Here is an 18,187-nt window from a genome sequence, read left to right as displayed (position 1 = left end):
GAATGTGTGTGAGTGTGTGTGGATATGCGTATGTGTGTTTATGGGTGTGTGTGTACGTGTGTGTGTGTGTGAGTGTGTGTGTGTATGGATGTGTGTGTGTGAGATTGTATGGATGTGTGTGTGTGGATGTGTGTGTGTGTATAGATGTGAGTGTGTGTATGTATGTGTGTGAGTGTGTGTGGATGTGTGTGTGTGAATGTGTGTGTGAGTGTGTGGATGTGAGTGTGTGTATAGATGTGAGTGTGTGGGCGTATGAGCATGTATTAGTGGAGGCATAGCTGTGTGCGTGCATGTGTACACCTGTGGGTGTGCACGTCTGTGTGTGTGTGTGTCCAGTGCCCTCTGAGCTGGAACCTCTGTCTTTGGTTTTACTCCTGCTCAGAGTCTCCTGACTCCTGACCTCTGAGGAGGTTGTGGGTGGGCAGTGGGCGGCACCACTACTCACCAGGGCCGCTCCTGCCCTTCCTGCCTCAGCCTCCCCCCTTGGCAACCACTGTCAAGCCAGAGGGTGGGGTGGGGTGGTGAGGAGGGGGCTGACCCGGGAGGAGGAGGCAGAGGTGAGCAAAGGACAGAAGAGGCCCTGCCTCCCCCTCCCAGCCCACTACAACCCCTGCCCAGATACCAGAAGGCCAGCAGCCCCACATCCTCAACTGGGCAAGGTCCCAGGGTTGCCTGTGCCAGGCAGAGGGCACACAAGGGCCCGGGGTCGCCCGTGCCAGGCAGAGGGCACACAAGGGCCCGGGGTCACCCATGCCAAGCAGAGGGCACACAAGGGCCCAGGGTCGCCCGTGCCAGGCAGAGGGCACACAGAGCCCTCTCCTCAGGAAGCAGGGCTAGGAGGATTTCTTCTCAGGCTCAGAATGAACTCGCCCATGGTCAGAACCAGCAAGTAGCCTTGGAAATCTTCTAGCCCCTCCTCCCATGGTACAGATGAAGAAACCAAGGCCCAGGGAGGTGGGACACAATTAACACCTTGGCTAATATGATTGTTGCTGCTACTTATTGCCCGAGGCCATACTTTCCTGGATGGTTCTTCTCCCTGGGCTGAGGAGCCACACGCTTGGAGAACACTGCCCAACCATCCACTCTTGCTTCCTGGCAAGCTCTTCACTCGTGGAGAGGCTGGAAGCCTCTTCTGGTTCCCTGAGGGGCCCTCCAGAGCCTTCTCAGCCCTCGCACCTGCCTCCTTGGTGTATGTTCCTCTCCTCCCATTGCTACAGCACAGCGCCTCACCGGTTCGCCCTCCCTCCTCAAGCCAACTGTTCAAACTGGGCTTCATCTGTGGAAGAAGAAGCTGTGCCCGTAGATGTCCTGCTCGTTACAATGTTTCAACTCCTGCTCTCTCATTTTGTGAGGGAGAGGAGAGGGAAGGGGCACCCGTTCACTCGCCATGTCTGCAAGTTTTATAATACCTCCCAGGTAGCATTTTTCTTTGTGGCTTTCTAAAATACATATTTATTTATTTACTGTATTTGGCTGCACTGGGCCTTACTTTCAGCGCGTGGGACCTTTAGTTGTGGCACATGAACCCTTAGTGTGGCATGTGGGATCTGACCAGGGCTTGAACCCAGGCCCCTGCGCTGGGGACGCGGAGTCTGTGCCACTGGCCCACCCATATAGTTACCTCTGTTTTTTATACTTTTTTCTTTTCCTGATTTTCCTATTTCTCCCTTTAGTCACTAGAAAGCAAAGACTAGTCTAATGAAAATCTGATAGCCAAGCAGAGTTTAATAAAATGGAGCGCCTGTTTAACTATGGTCTGAAAGAATTAGCCAAGGATTAGGTTTCAGGCAATAATAATAAAAATAATAAACAATGTAAGTATTGACACTGTTAGGATAACTTGAAGTATCTGTGGCAAGGGGGAAGCTAGTAGCAAGCAGACTGATGCAATCTGAAGATAATTCATGGTGTTTGGAAGAGGCCATTACAAGTAAGACCATGACATGTGCCTTTCCTTCTTAGTGACTGGAAAAAGAAAAGGGAAGTTGCTCAGTCAGTCGTGTCCTACTCTTTGCAAACCCAAGGACTGTAGCCTACCAGGCTCCTCCGTCCATGGAATTTTCCAGGCAAGAGTACTGGAGTGGGTTTCCATTTCCTTCTCCAGGGGACCTTCCCGACCCAGGGATCGAACCCGGGACTCCTGCATTGCAGGCAGACGCTTTACCATCTGAGCCACCAGGGAAGCCCTGGAGAACTGGAGATTTATGAATTATCTTCAGATCATTATCTTATTATTATCTTATATATTATCTTATTACCTTATATTATTATTATTATATTATATATTATTATTATATTATATGTAATATATTAATATATTATATATTAATATATAATTACAATATTATATTATCTCATATTAATATAACATTATATTATAATGTTGTATAATTATAATATATTACAATATTAATATATTATCTTATATTATTATCTTATATCTTATATATTATTATCTTATATATTATCTTATAATTATCTTCAGATTGCATCAGTCTGCTTGTTCCTAGCTTCCCCCTTGCCACAGGTACTTCAAGTCATCCTAACAGTGTCAGTACTTACATTGTTTATTATTATTATTATTATTGCCTGAAACCTATGCTATGCTATGCTAAGTCACTTCAGTCGTGTCCAACTCTGTGTGACCCCATAGACGGCAGCCACCAGGCTCCCCCGTCCCTGAGATTCTCCAGGCAAGAACACTGGAGTGGGTTGCCATCTCCTTCTCCAATGCATGAAAGTGAAAAGTGAAAGCAAAGTCGCTCAGTCGTGTCTGACTCCTAGCGACCCCATGGACTGCAGCCCACCAGGCTCCTCCATCCATGGGACTCTCCAGGCAAGAGTACTGGAGTGGGGTGCCATTGCCTTCTCCGGCCTGAAACCTAATTCTTGGCTAATTCTTTCAGACCATAGTTAGTGACTGGAGAACTGGTCAAAAGGGGGATGGGTTGAGCTGGTTCACCCACAAACTCTCAGAAATGTAAAGGCACCTGCCCCAAATGGTGGAGCTAGCATCTCTCTCTTCTCCGATTGTACATGGAACACTGGCCTTTTAATTCCCAAATGCCTGTCCAACCTCCTGGCCTAGTCAGCTGTGCTTGGGCTCTTCTGAGGGTGGCTCTCCTCAGATCTGGAGACAGAGAGGGGGTGCTGTCTCTGTGCTTTTGGGTACAGGGTGGAGTGCTAACGATCTGGATGAAGACAGTCACTCTCTCAGGGAACACAGACTGGCCACTACTCTGGACGAAGCCCCATACGGCACCTGGAGGATGGGAGGGTATACGACATACATGCTTTGCCCACAGGTACTTCCAGTGACGGTGGGGAAGGGGTCATGCACATACAATTTAAAATCCTTGGCCCTCGGTGTTAGGGAAGGGGTTGGCCTGAGGCGCTTCCATAGTCCACCGCTTCCTGCCCTGCTGTTCAAAAGCCTTTGACTGAGATGTACGTCCCCTTAACAGACATGTCAGTTGGTGTGTTCCTTTAAGGACCAAGAGATTGGGAGCAAGTGGGAACAAAGATGGGAGAAGAGGGTAGCCGTTTGGGATTGTTGAGAAGGCAATGGTAACCCACTCCAGTACTCTTGCCTGGAAAATCCCATGGATGGAGGAGCCTGGCGGGCTGCAGTCCACGGGGTCGCTAGGAGTCGGACACGACTGAGCGACTTCACTTTCACTTTTCACTTTCATGCATTGGAGGAGGAAATGGCAATCCACTCCAGTGTTCTTACCTGGAGAATCCCAGGGATGGCGGGGCCTGATGGGTTGCCATCTATGGGGTTGCACAGAGTCAGACACGACTGAAGCGACTTAGCAGCAGCAGCAGCAGTCCCAATCACAAGCCCAACCTATATTCTGCTGAAAGTGTTTCATATATATATAAAATGAAAGTAGTTGCCTGAGTTAATAGAGTATATGGGATCCTTTAATGATTTCATTATAATTGCCCTTTACTGTGTAGAGTATGTATTAGTCTGTGTACTCAGTCACTTCAGTCATGTCTGACTCTTTGTGACCATATGGACTGCAGCCCACCAGGCTCCCCTGTCCGTGGGATTCTCCAGGCAGGGATACTGAGTGGCTTGCCGCGCCCTCCTCCAGGGATCCTCCCGACTCAGGGATCGAGCCTGCATCTCTTCCATCTCCCGCATTGGCCGGTGTGTTCTTTACCAGTAGAGCCACCTGGGAAGCCCATTAGTTTGTTGAGCTGTTTACTGAGCATTTACTATGTGGCAAGTGTTGTGCAAAGTGTGTAGTTTAATAAACATTACCTGTAATCCACAACAACTCTGAATAGTGTCTGTGATTATCCCCAGTTTATAAATAAGGAGAAAGACCTGACAAGGTTAATGGACGTGCCCTCAGCCAGTCAGCAGCAGTGCTGACCTTGATACGAGCTCTTACTGGTACTAAGACTTGCTGTGATTTAAAAATTGGCTTACTCGACAGAGCCCCTCATAACTCAAATGTTCTGGAAAACTGTTCTTACCATGGCTGCCTCCGGTGAAGTACAGAGGCGCCCTGTGAACCTGACACCGTGTGGCCATTTGCTCCAGGGCGGAGGCCGGCAGGGTGTCCGCTGTCCCCCTTTGCTATCTGCCCTCTCTGTGAGGCCGTCCCTGTGGCCCCAGCGTCTACTTGCTGCTTCTGCCTACGCTCTTCTTGTGCTGATGGCAGCTCCTTTCTCCCATCATTTGGTTCTCCTCAATTTTATTTCATCAGATCTAGTGTTTTGAGGTTTCTCCATTGATTCTAGGTTTGTGACTCTCGTGGACTTTCATGGAGTTGATGTAGGATGCTGGATGAATAGGTTATTAGTGTAAATGCATCTGGGTCCTCTATCACTTAGAAAACGAGGTTAGCAATAGAAATCATAAACAATAGTGGCTTAAATCAGGGGTCTCCAACCTCCAGGATCTAATGCCCAATGAGCTGAGATGGAGCTGATGTAATAATCATAGAAATAAAGTGCACAATAAATTTAATGTGCTTGAATCATCCCAAAATCATGCCCCCTACCCCTGGTCTGTGGAAAAACTGTCTTGCATGAAACTGGTCTCTGGTGCCAAACAGGTTGGGGAGTGCTGTCTTAAGCAATTTCAAAAAAATATTTTTTTCCAGTAAAGAAAGCCAAAAAATAGGCAGTTTGGGGCCAGCATGAAATAGTCACAGTTATATGGGATTTTTATCACACCATTCCACCATCCTTACCATCTTCATGGTCCAAGATGGCTACTGCAGCTCCACCTGATGTGACTCTTCATGAGCTTTTATGTGAACCCCTGGGCTTCCCTGGTGGTTCAGATGGTAAAGAATCTGCCTGCAATATGAGAGACCTGGGTTCAATCCTTGGGTTGAGAAGATCCCCTGGAGAAGGAAATGGCTACCCACTCCAGTATTCTTGCCCAGAGAATTCCATGGACAGAGGAGCCTGGTGGGCTACAGTCCTTGGGGTCTCAAAGAGTCGGACACAACGGAGCAACTAACACTGTGTGAACCCCCCAGAAAACTGCTACATATATCCTGTTAGCTACCTCCGTCTGTAAGGCTGACTTAGCAATGTAATTTTTTCAGGTAGGTAAGTCACCCAGGTTTCTAAGTCATAAGGGAAGAAAGATTATTAGGTCAGAAAACAGCAGTCTCTAAATCAGATCCTCTCCCTGAAAACCCCCCGTTTTCAGGGACTGAAGAAGAGAGTAAGCAATTCTCCCATTTTATAGATGCAAAAGTTGAGACTAAAGAAGTTTAAGTGACAACGTCATAGTAGCAGAATGGGGACTAGAACCTGGGACTTCTGGTCACTTCTCTGGCTAGCTCAATGAAGAGCTAAGCCGGGATGCCATTTCCACAACTCCTACCCCCACACACATCCGCATGTGTGCATATGTGTGACAAGGGTCTGTTGGTAAAATAACTCATTGCAGTGTGTTCAAGTGGAAAAACTGTTCTAGAACCAGGGCCCCCTTCCCCCGCCCTCTGTCCTGCGAAAGCTGGCTAATTGGATATCTCTTAGACATGTGCTGCCTGCTGGTTTGCTGACTGGTGGTGTGGGAGAGCCAGGGAGCCTGGGGTTGAAGCCCTTGGGTTTCTAGAATAGGTTAATGATGGTGATTAGAAGGGATGTGGTAGGGAAGTGCCTTACTTCCTATCCTGATCCTGTTGCCTCTGTTGGGGTCTCTCCTGGGCCAAAACCATCACTGCTGGGTCTCAGGGCTGACCCTTGAGACACTGCTTGGTCTCCAGGCTGCTCTGACCCTGCGACCCTTCCACAGCCCCAGTGTAAAACCATCCTCCGGCTCTTCCCTTGGGAAACAGAGAAGTTCTTTTGTCCAGGAGCCCAGCTGTAATCACATGCAGTTACTGGGCTGGGATCTTCCTGTCAATTTAGTCTTCAGAACTCTTTTTTTTTTTTAATGCGCTGGCACAGAGCCTGAACTTGGGGTTTGCTATCTCAGAATGCAGCTCAAGGCTGGCAGTCTCAGGGGCAGGGCCCTCTGGACCAAGATGTTCTAGCTCTCTATCTGCCTCCTCCCCTCCCCTTTTCAGATTTCTAGCTGCTTCCCCTGGAGTTCTTTATGGTGCTGAGCCCAGGGTGTAGGGTTTGCAGAGCTGATTGCTTGCTAGTTCCCATGGAGGGATGAGAAAGCTGAAGGAGACTCTTTCTCATGCCCTTCTCAAGTAAAGGGGGCTGCTTGTAAAGTCTAGTAATGGTTCCATGTCAGTCACATTTATACATATTGGAACAGGAATAGTCCCCTGTGCCCTGTGTCTGCGTGGGAAGGCCCTCACCTTCCCTGGGAAACCTGGGGTTTGAAGAATTGCTCTGGCTGGAGTAAGAGGTGGGGATGGAGGGGCATCCAGGACCGCTTTGGGTAAAGCCCCTGCTTCCCCAACCCTGGATTTTCTCACCTGAGAGATGGGGATGACATCATGACCACCTGCCTTACTTACATCCCGGGAAGGCTAAGAAGAAACAGACAGGCAATCTGTACAAAGATGGTCCTAAATCCTGTGCAAAGATGGTCCTGCTCTCAGCACACTCTTTCATCGTCCTCTCTTTGACTGCAGTCCCCTGCTGGGCAAGCATCTCACACATCTCACAAGGCCATCCAGGTGGGGAGTTGGCAGGGAGGGCAGGGAGCTGACCCTAGAGCCCAGCCTGTTTCTCAAGTCAAGGATGCAGCCTTGACTGCATCCTGGGCTCACTGCATGCTTGCTCGTGGCAGGGCAGAGGGAAGAATAAAGGAAACATACAGTAGGGACTTGAGATTGGGGTGGGATCGTGGGGAAAGTGAGAGGTGGTGGGGGAGGTAAGAGGCACACAGCCAGTAAGTGGTCCCCTTGCCAGTTACTGACGTGCAAGGTGAGTTACTGTAGCCTTCTGTCCCTCCATGTTCTCCACTGGAAAACGGAATCAGTGGTAATATTTGTTTCACTGGGTTATTCCAAGGATTCAGTTCAGTCAGTTCAGTTGCTCAGTTGTGTCCGACTCTTTCCAACCCCCGGACTGCAACACACCAGGCCTCCCTGTCCATTACCAACTCCAGGAGTTTACTCAAACTCATGTCCATTGAGTCAGTGGTGCCATCCAACCATCTCATCCTCTGTCGTCCCCTTCTCCTCCCACCTTCAATCTTTCCCAGCAACAGGGTCTTTTCAAATGAGTCAGCTCTTCGCATCAGGTGGCCAAAGTATTGGAGTTTCAGCTTCAACATCAGTCCTTCCAATGAATATTCAGGACTGATTTCCTTTAGAATTAAATGAACTTAGAAAAGTTAGCACTTAGAAAAGTACATGACACTTATAACTGCTCACTATCACTATTGCTGGCTCTTGGTGGGTTTATTTTCCCACACAGTGGGGCAGAGGCCCTCTGAACCTGGATTTAAGGCTGGATTGTGGGTAAGAATCTGAAAGTTGGGACCCTGGGTACCTGGGACATAACGATGGCATGCAGGTGAAAATCTGAGCTCTGTGGGTTGACCCTTGGCAGTCTGGGTTGTGAGCTATGTCCCCCTCATTCAGCGCAGTGTCCAGCACTCAGATGCTCAATAAATACTTGTTGCTTAGAGTTCTCCTTGCTCTGCCCCCATGTGTAGGGAGGAAAGAAGGCACTGCTACTGTCTGAGCCAGAGCCCAGCATCACTGAGCAAGTTCCAGACTCGCACCCCAGATGTGGGTGCTGGGATTGTAGCCTTGGCTTACTAGCTCTTGGCTGATGTGTATTAATTCAGCTCCTCTCCGCCCTGGCCTGTGTCTGATTTGGATAAGATCCAAACAGCGCTTGCTCTAGACCAAACCAGTCTGTGAGTGAACCTAACTGTGCTGATTTCAGAGGGACCTGGGCTGGTGGCTGAGTGCAGGTGCTGGTTCAGCAGCTTCTCGAGTGGATCTCCCGTACATGAACTAGGAGAAGCAGAGCCTCAGCCTTCTGGTCCAAGAGCAGATGTTGTTGGGTCTACCAGGCCCCTCAGCAGCAGACCGTGGGTCCAGTGAGAGGGCCTGAAGGCTCTACACCACGTCTGTGGGCCTCAGAATCTCATGGGACAGATGTTGTCCAGCACCCCCAGCTGCCAGGCCATCTTCCAGGCATCGATGCGCATTTGGAGGGCTTCCTCTTTACCTGCTCTGCCTCACTTTAGTAGGCTCCATCTCCTCCCATCTCCCTCACTCATCCCGCCCTCCCTACTGACCCCAGTTAGCCCAAACGAGGACCTGATCGAGTCACTCAGCTGCTCCATCATCCTTCCCACTGTGGCTGAGGAAGTGGGGGGCGGATGCAGTGGGCTAGACCCCTGCTCAGAGGTCTTTCTTCCCTCATCCTCCCACTGGGCCCACCTTTTCACCATTTCAGGCGCTCCTTCTGCAGATGAAGGCATCGCCACGTGTTAAAATGCAGCCTCTGAGCAGGTCCACGTGGGCCATGTGATCCTTATTGTGGACGGGCACACAGAGCTCGCTGTCACTGCCCGGGCCGGGATCCGCGCCACGCCACATTCAAGCTGTGTGACCCGCAGGTCCTCACCTGGAACACAGAGATAAGAGTAGTGTCCGCCTTTCAAGGAGGTGGTGAGGAGTCTGTGAATTGCTGTGTTTGGGGGCCGGGGACCCGCGTGCAGGTCGGTCTCTCGCTAGATGCTTGCGTGGTCCTCGTCACTACTGTTTCCTCCGCTGACTGAGGCCAGATTCCACCAGGAGGCTGACATCACGGCCTGGTCTGGGGAGGGCAGGAGCCAGCAGTGTGTGCAGTGCAGCAGGAGGGAGTGGGGCTCAGGGCGGCTCTACCACAGACGGTTCACTGGGAACTCGCTGCAGCGGCGATAAGCTGGAGACCCCAGGTATCTTAACCCAGCCCCCCAGACAGGGCCCAGGCTGGAGGGTCCAGTGAGGTAGTGGACTGAAAGGGCCTGGGGCAGGGGTGCTGTTACTGCCGAAGGAGGATGGGGTGAGCTGGCGAGCTGTAGTGGACCCCAAGGATGGGAAGGGCCCTGCCTGGGGCTTGTTGGAGGCCCGAAGCGGCAGTTGAGAGAGCCCCAGCAGCCTGGAGCAGAGGCCTCCACTCTCAGCACCCAGACAGCGGCCTTCAGAGTACAGGCCGGGTTCCTGATGGCTAGAGGACCGAGGGCAAGGGTGTAGGGCATATGGGCGATGGGCCCAGGGCAGGGGGCTGTCAGGCGGGAGCAGAGGCCTGAGTGGAAAGGGCAGTTCTCAGACAGAGGGGAGCAGATCCAGGGTAAGGAGACTTAAAATGCTTTAAGGCAGTAAAGGGCAAGTGTGCTTTTAATTTAAACAACAACGGTAACAACAATACTACTAGCAGATGCCTTGGTGAAACCAGACTGCACTGTGTCTCCTGGTTGTCCTGTGTGAGAGACACCCAGGCCTGTGACCCCCAGCTCTCACTCACCGTTCACCCATTTGCTCCTGGACAAGCCTGTGCTGCACGTGTTGCTGGGTTGCAGCCATCTCAGCCCCCCTGGGCTCTGCCTTTATTCTAGGAGGGGCAGTATCAGCTCTGTGTCTTAGGGATGTTTCTGATGATTGTGTGGAGGCTAAAGGGCAGCAGAAGGGAGGACAGGAGAGTTTGAAGACAGAGTTTAGAGTCTACCTAAGAAGCTCCAATCCTTTGCCCACCTGATGCGAAGAGCTGACTCACTGGAAAAGACCCTGATGCTGGAAATGACTGAAGGCAGGAGGAGAAGGGGACAACAGAGGATGAGACGGTTGGATGCATCACTGACTCAAAGGACATGATTTTGAGCAAGCTCCAGGAGATGGTGAAGGACAGGGAAGCCTGGAGTGCTGCAGTCCATGGGGTCGCAAAGAGTCAGAGATGACTGGGCGACTGAACAACAAAAGGAGTCTGGGGAGGAATGGTGTACAGGTTTGCGCTGGCTGCCATGACAAAGCCCCACAGCCTGGGGAACTCAGACAATACCAGTTCTTCTCTCACAGTTCTGGAGACCGGAAGTCTGAGGTCACGCTACGGCAGGATCGGCTCCTGCGGAAGCCGTCGGAGAAACTGCCCCCTGCTTCCGCTGGCTCCACGTATCTTGCTGTCAGTCTTCTGTGTTCCTTCTGTCTTTGGTGTTCCTTGGCTTGTAGAAGCGTCACCCCGACGCCTGCCTTCATCTTCACATGTCCCCGTTTTTCATTGGATTGGGGCCCACCCTACTCCAGTATGACCTCTCCGTAAACAGTTACATCTGCAACGACTCATTTCCAAATGAGGTCACATTCACAGATACGAGGGGTAAGGAGTTCCATATGAATTTCGTGAATTTGGAGGGACACGTTTCCACCCATAATGGATGGGGAGGGTCTCCTGGCAGAGGGAGCCAGGGGATGGAGAGGAGGGTTGGATTCCACAGGCAACCAGTACCTGGGCTTGGCAGACTCAGGACGGACAGGCGTGGGACTGACTGAAGGAGAGGATGTTTTACAAGGACCCCGTCTTCATCCTCACTCACTCTGGAACAGGAGCCCAAGGCTTGAGAAAGGAGTCTGGCCTAGAGACCTAGGTTTGGGGGTTTCTAACTCACACCTTTGTCCCTGAGGGAGTGAGTGCCAATGACCAGCCACTGATATTTCTTCCTCCCTCAGTTCCTATTGGCCGTGTAGCTGTTGCTACTCCTTTTGCCTCCTATCCCTAAATGATTCAGTTGGTTATGTAACTTCAGTTACATCAGCCAACACTCTCTCCACTGTAAGACTGTGAGTCTTGGAGACCAAGACAGCATTTTCTACCCTCCCCAGGTTTCTCTTGTGCCAAGAAAATCCACAGAAGAACTCTTCCTTTTTAGTGGCTGACTGGAGAACACACGTTTCTGTTCAGCACCAGAAAGAACTTGAAGATAAAACTGCCTGCAGTGAAATCAGTTGCCTGCTAAGGTAGTGAGTGCCCAGTCACTGGGAGTGCTCCCACTCAGGATAGATGATCATGCGCTATGGGGGTCCTCTGGCAGAATCTCACACTGAATAGAGAGTTGGCTTGGATGTCCCCTCATGATCTGTTAATATCAAGATGGAATAATGATGGTGGGCTGTTTTTTTTTTTTTTTTTTAACCTAGATCTCAGGGGAGATTTACTTATTAATCAACTTATATTTTATGCTGTGCTCACTTCAAAAGCAAAACAAAAAAATTGGTGACCTTCTGAGCTTTCAAAGCACATAAATATGATACGGTAACTAACATTAAAGTGGAGACCATGTGATCTAGCAATTCTGTCTCCAGGAGAACATCCAGAAGAAAGCAGAGACTTGAACAGATACTTGTGCATTCATGCTTGCAGCAGCATTATTCACTGCAGGCAAAAAGTGGAAGCAACTCAAATGTTTGTCGATGGATGAATGGGTAAGCCAAATGTGGTCTGTATAGACTGTGCATACAATGAAATGTTATTCAACTGTAAAAAGGAAGGAAATTCTGACACATGCTACAACTCAGATGAACCTTGAACACATCATGCTAAGTGAAACTTGCCAATCATGGAAGTACAAATACTGTACGACTCCACTAATATAGTTATCTAGGGTAACTGTAGCTACCTGGACATGCACCAGCCCGTCCGATATATCAGATTCATAGGGACAGGAAGTAGATGGTGGTGGTCAGAGGCAGGGGTAGAAGGGACTGGGGAGTTGGTATTTAATGGGTGTAGAATTTTGTCTGGGAAGATGAAAATGTTCTGGAGGTGGAGGGTGGTAATGGTTGCACAACAGTGTGGATGGGCATGATGCTACCAAACTGTACACTTGAAATGGCTACAATGGTAAATTTCATGTTTTCTATATTTTATGTTATCTGTATGTTAACTACAATTTAAAAAAAGACTTAGAGAAGAAGAAACCACCAGCCCTTCCAGGTGGGTGTCGTGCAGCAGGCAGCACACAGCCCCTCGGGCACTGCCACCCATTCCCTGCCCGCACACGATGCCCGCTCTCATGGAGGGACAGGCTGGTGCATGTCCAGGTAGCTCTGACTCACCTCATCCTGCATTTGCCCCACACGTCGTCACAGCTGTGCATTGCGGAGGCCATTTTTCATTCCAGCCTTGCCTTTTGACAGCTCCGTGGAGCCACCCACCCTTGAAAGCTCAGTCTGTTCCTACCCATGATATGGTCCGTTAGCCAGCCAGCCCTTATTGTTTAAGCACCAGTTCTCATCCTGGCCCAAGTTCTGGGGCAAGTTCTTTAAGCACACGGGATGCACTGCTTTTAGCTCAGAACAGTCAGAACCAGTGCCCAAAGGAGAGGTTAATAAATTTGAGTCAAGCACATACTTTCTCTGCCCTGTTCTCTTTACTATTGTGTAAAAGTTAGTAGTTTTCTTTTCAGATCTGATGGAGTTAAGGTGTGTGCTTCACTTATGTCAAGAATTCACTTATGTCAAGAGTAGTGAGGTGCTGGGACTTCCCTGGTGGTCTGGTGGCTAAGACTCCATGCTCCCAATGCAGGCTGTCTGGGTTTGATCCTTGGTCAGGGAACTAGATCCCACATGCTACAACAAAGACTCAGTGCAACCAAATAAATAAATAAATGTTTTAAAGGAAGAGTAATGAGGTGCTGGTGAATGTAGAGTGTTCTCACGGGAATGCCCTCAGCAGGCTTTGCAGTCAGGGCCGTTGTGTCTTCTAGTGCGTGTGGGAGAGGCCAGTGAAGACGGCGACTCCCAGGGTGAGAGTGGGTCCACTCAACACGAGCGCAGAATACGCTGGTCCAGTTGTGATTAGGGCCCTCGCTGAGAGTTCTTCCACAGCACGCTCTCCTGGCTGGGTTGACCTCCTGACACTGGTGGTTCGGGAAAAGGGAAACCAAAGTAAGGCACCGTGTGGTTGAAAACAAGGTCCTGGAGATGGGGAAGGTGAAGGGATACTAGGATGTAGGCTCACAACCAGATCACAAAGCCACCGGGTCTGGTCCAGTGTTACGTACCACATGAGCCATTCAGCAATGAGTCATAAACTAACTTGGCCCTTCTCTTCTCTTGGCTTGGATTTTTTTTTTTTGTAATTAATAAACTTGATTTTTAAGAGCAGTTTTAAGTTCACAGCATAACTGAGCAGAGAGTGCAGAGACTTCTCACATACACCCTGTCTCCACACATGAATTATCAAGGTCCCCCACTTGAGTGGTTCATGTGGTACATTTGATAAACACAACATAATCACTCAAAGTCCACAGTCAGCATTTGGGTTCACTCTTGGTATTGTATATCCTATGGGTTATGGCACTGTATAATGACATGTATCTACCATTGTATCTTACAGAACACTGTATAATGACGTGTATCCACCATTGTATCTTACAGAACGCTGTATAATGACATGTATCCACCATTGTATCTCACAGAACGCTGTATAATGACATGTATCCACCATTGTATCTTACAGAACAGTTTCACTGCCCCAAGAACCCTCTGTGTTCTTCTTGCTCAGCCATCCCTCCCTTGGTGACTATAGATTACTTTAGTCTCCAGAGTTTTGCCTTTTCAAGAGTGTAGTATAGTTGGGATCATACAGCATGTAGCCTTTGTAGATTGGCTTCTTTCACTTGTAGTTTACATTTAAAGTACCTTCATGTATCTTCGTGACTTGGTAGCTCATTTCTTTTTAGTGTTGAATAGTTTTCCATTGTCTGAATGCACCAAAGTTTTTATCCATTTACCTACTGAAGGACCTCTTGGTTGCTTTCAAGTCTTGGTAATTATGAATAAAACTGCAATAAACATCTGTGTGCAGAATTTTGTATGAATATAAGTTTTCAATTCATTTGGGTAGATTCCAAGGAGCATGATTGCTGGATTGTTTGATAAGAGTTTGTTAGGTTTTGGTTTTGAAAATATTGCCTCCTATTCGGAGAAGGCAATGGCACCCCACTCCAGTACTCTTGCCTGGAAAATCCCATGGATGGAGGAGCCTGGTGGGCTGCAGTCCACGGGGTCGCTAGGAGTCGGACACGACTAAGCGACTTCACTTTCACTTTTCACTTTCATGCATTGGAGAAGGAAATGGCACCCCACTCCAGTGTTCTTGCCTGGAGAATCCCAGGGACGGGGGAGCCTGGTGGGCTGCCGTCTATGGGGTCGCACAGAGTCAGACACGACTGAAGCGACTTAGCAGCAGCAGCAGCAGCATTCTCTAGGATGTCATTTCACTTTCTTTAAAAAGTTTTTTTTCATTTATTTTTGGCTGCCTGGGTCTTGGATGCTGTGCACAGTCTTTCTCTAGTTGCAGGGAATGGGGGCTATTCTCTGGTTGCTGTGCACAGGCCTCTTATTGCAGTGGCTTCTCTTGCAGAGCACAGGCTCTAGGCACATGGACTTCAGTAGCTTGGACATGGGGCCTCGGTAGTTGTAATCAATGGACTTAGTTGCCGCTTGTCATGTAGAATCTTCCTGGACCAGGGATCGCATCCATGTCCTCAACATTGGCAGGCAGATTCCTAACCACTGAACCACCAGGGAAGTTGAATAGTGTGTTTAATTCTATAAGAAACTGCCAAACAGTCTCCCAAACGGACTGCACCATTTTGCCTTCCCACTAGCAGTGAGAGCGCCTGGCTTCCCATAGCCTCCCCAGCATTTGCTGTTGTCAGTGTTTTGAATCTTGTGATATCTCCTTTTTGGTTTAATTTGCAATTCTCTAGCGACATAGGATGTTGGACATATTTTCATATGCTTCGTGTTGTTGGTCGGTCGCTGAGGCTCATATGCTTACTCGCCTTCTCTGGTGAGCTGCCTGCTCACGTCTGTTGTCTAGTTTTAATCAGTTTGTTCATCTTCTTATTGTTGAGTTTCAAGGGTTGTGTATTTTGTGTAATAGTCCTTCATCCTATGTGACTTTTGTAAGTATTTTCTCTCATGTTCTTTTGACAGTGTCTTTCACAGAGAAGAAGTTTTTAATTTTAACAAATCCAGCTTATCAATTATTTCTATCATGGATTGTATCTTTGGTGTTCTTATTTAAAGCGTTATCACCATGCTCAAAGTCATCTAGGCTTTTCCTATGTTTTCTTCTAGGAGTCTTATAGTTTTGCATTTCACATTTAGGTTGATGATCCACTCTGAGTTAATTTTTGTGAAGGGTGTGAGATCTGTGTCTAGGTTCATTTTTTTTTTTGCTTGTGAATATGCAGTTGCTCCAACTCCATTGAAAATACTTTTTCCTTGTGTTGTCTTTGTGTTAGTTGCTCAGTTGTGTCCAAGCCTTTGCGATCCCCATGGACTGTAGCCTCTGTCCATGGAATTCTCCAGGCAAGAATACTGGAGTGGGTAGACACTCCCTTCTCCAGGGGATCTTTCCTGACTCAGGGATTGAACCTGGGTCTCCCCGCATTGCAGACAGATTCTTTACCGTCTGAGCCACCAGTATTATCTTTGCTCCTTTGTCAAATATCAGTTGACTGTATTTATGTGGGTCTATTTCCAGGTTCTCTATTCTGTTCCATTGATCTAGTTGTTTGTTATTTCATTGATACCACATTGTCTTGATTCTTATATCTTTATAATGCATCGTGAAGTCAGATAGTGTCAGTCCTCGAACTTTATTCTTTTCCTTCCATATTGAGTTGGCTATTCTTTTGCCTCTTGGTATAAACTTTATGGATTTTTAAAAACAACTTAACTGAGATGTAATTCATTTATTATTCAATTCACCCATTTAAAATATATAATTCAATAGTTTTTAATATATTCACACAGTTTGCAACCATCACCACCGTCTAACTCTTGAACATTTTCATCACCCCAAAGAGATACCCTATACCCATTAGCAGTCACTCCTCGTTCTCTCCTCCTCCAACCCCTGGCAGCCACTTAATCTATTTTCTGTCACTATGGATTTGCCTCTTCTGGATATTTCATGTAAATGTAATCATGTCACATTGGTCTTTTGTGACTGGCTTCTTTCACTTTGCATAATGTTTCCAAGGTTCATCCACATTGTAGCATATATCAGAACTTCACTCTTTTCTATGCTGGAAAACATTCCACTATTTGGATATACCACATTTTATTTATCCATTCAACAGATGGGCATTTGTTTCCATATTTTAGTATTTTGAGTGATGTTGATATGAATATTCCTGTATAAGCTTATGTGTGGACATATATTTTCATTTCTTTTGGGTAGATAGCTAAAAGTAGAATTGCTGGATCATATGGTAACTCTGTATTTAAGCTTTTGAAGAACTGCCAGAATGTTTTCCAAAGTGGCTGCACAATTTTACACTCCTATCAGCAGTGCATGAGGCTTCCAATTTCTCCACATCCTCGCCGATACTCGTTTTTAGCTGATTTCTTGATTCTAGTTATCTGAACAGGTGTGAGGTAGTGTCTCTTTGTGTTTTTGATTTCCGTTTCCTTGATGGTGAGCAAAGATGCTTATTGGCCGTTGGTATATCTTCTTTGGAGAAATTTTAATTAAGACCCTTTGGCCATATTTTAAAAATTGGGTTGTCTTTTTATTTTTGAATTCTAAGATGTCTTTATACATTGTACACAGAAGTCCTTTATAGGTATGTGCTTTGCACTTTTTTTTTTTTTTTTACATTCTGTGGGTTGTCTTTTTACTTTCTTGATGATGTTCATTGAAGGAAAACAGTTTTAAATTTGAATAAGTCTGATTTATTTTTTCTTGTGTCACTTCTGCTTTTGAGGTCATTGTTGTTCATCTGCTCAGTCGTGTCCGGCTCTTGGCAACGGCAGCACGCCAGTCTTCCCTGTCCTTCACTATCATCTCCCGGAGTTTGCTCAACCTCGTGTCCATTGAGTCGATGATAACAACCAACCAACCATACTCTGTCACCTCCTTCTCCTCCGGCCCTAAATCTTTCCCAGCATCAGGGTCTTTTCCAATGAGTTGGCTCTTCACCTCAGGTGGCCAAAGTATTGGAGCATGTCATATGACAGAAGTTTTAAATGAATTTTCTTGCGAACTTTTGGTAAATTTGTGTCACGCTAACTCAACTAAGATTTAAGTTTGTCAGGGACAGAATTCATGGGAAATTCATTGTTGTATCAGTCCCAGTGCCTGGGCTTGATTATTTGACTTAGATCTGTCTTGTACCTGAAGTCAGAATGCAGATACTCATCTCATAGAGGTTTCCAGCCACCAACCAAATGCCTGTCCAGACTCTTTAGACTCTGTGCAGCGCATTTTGAAGCCAAGGACTGACAGGTGCCAGCGTGGTTCATCCATCCTCTTCTCAGCATCAGAGGGTTAAATGATCTTGCACTGGCTGAGACCTCTTTCTTGTCTATCTCACTCTGCAATATCCATCTCTGTATAAACACATCCAGGAGAATATTTTCTATTTTGCCTTATGGGCAACAGCTGCTGTTTTTGCCAGGCTGTCATCTATTTAGTTGTTACTTTTTCGACTTTATTTTTAAACAGTATAGCATGGAGAACAGCAACACGGAGCGCGGGACAGATGGAGAGCAAATCCAAATAACAGACTTCCAGAGCCATGCTAATACGAGTGCCGGGCGTGGGGTGGGGGGATAAAACCAGATTGCCGGATGGCTCAAAGCAAACAAATATCAATAAATCACAAACTACGTGGGGAAAGGAGGAGCAGATAAGGAAGTGGCCCCTTGAGCCATCCTTATGCCAACAGAGAGTCTGGGACGGTGGGAAGCGGGTGGATGAGGCTGGATACCCAGAGCTTCCAGATCAG

Source organism: Bos indicus x Bos taurus, chromosome 24, assembly GCF_003369695.1.
Source record: "Bos indicus x Bos taurus breed Angus x Brahman F1 hybrid chromosome 24, Bos_hybrid_MaternalHap_v2.0, whole genome shotgun sequence".
NCBI lineage: Eukaryota > Metazoa > Chordata > Mammalia > Artiodactyla > Bovidae > Bos > Bos indicus x Bos taurus.
The sequence above is the reverse complement of the archived record's forward strand: the minus strand, read 5'-3'. Positions refer to the sequence as shown.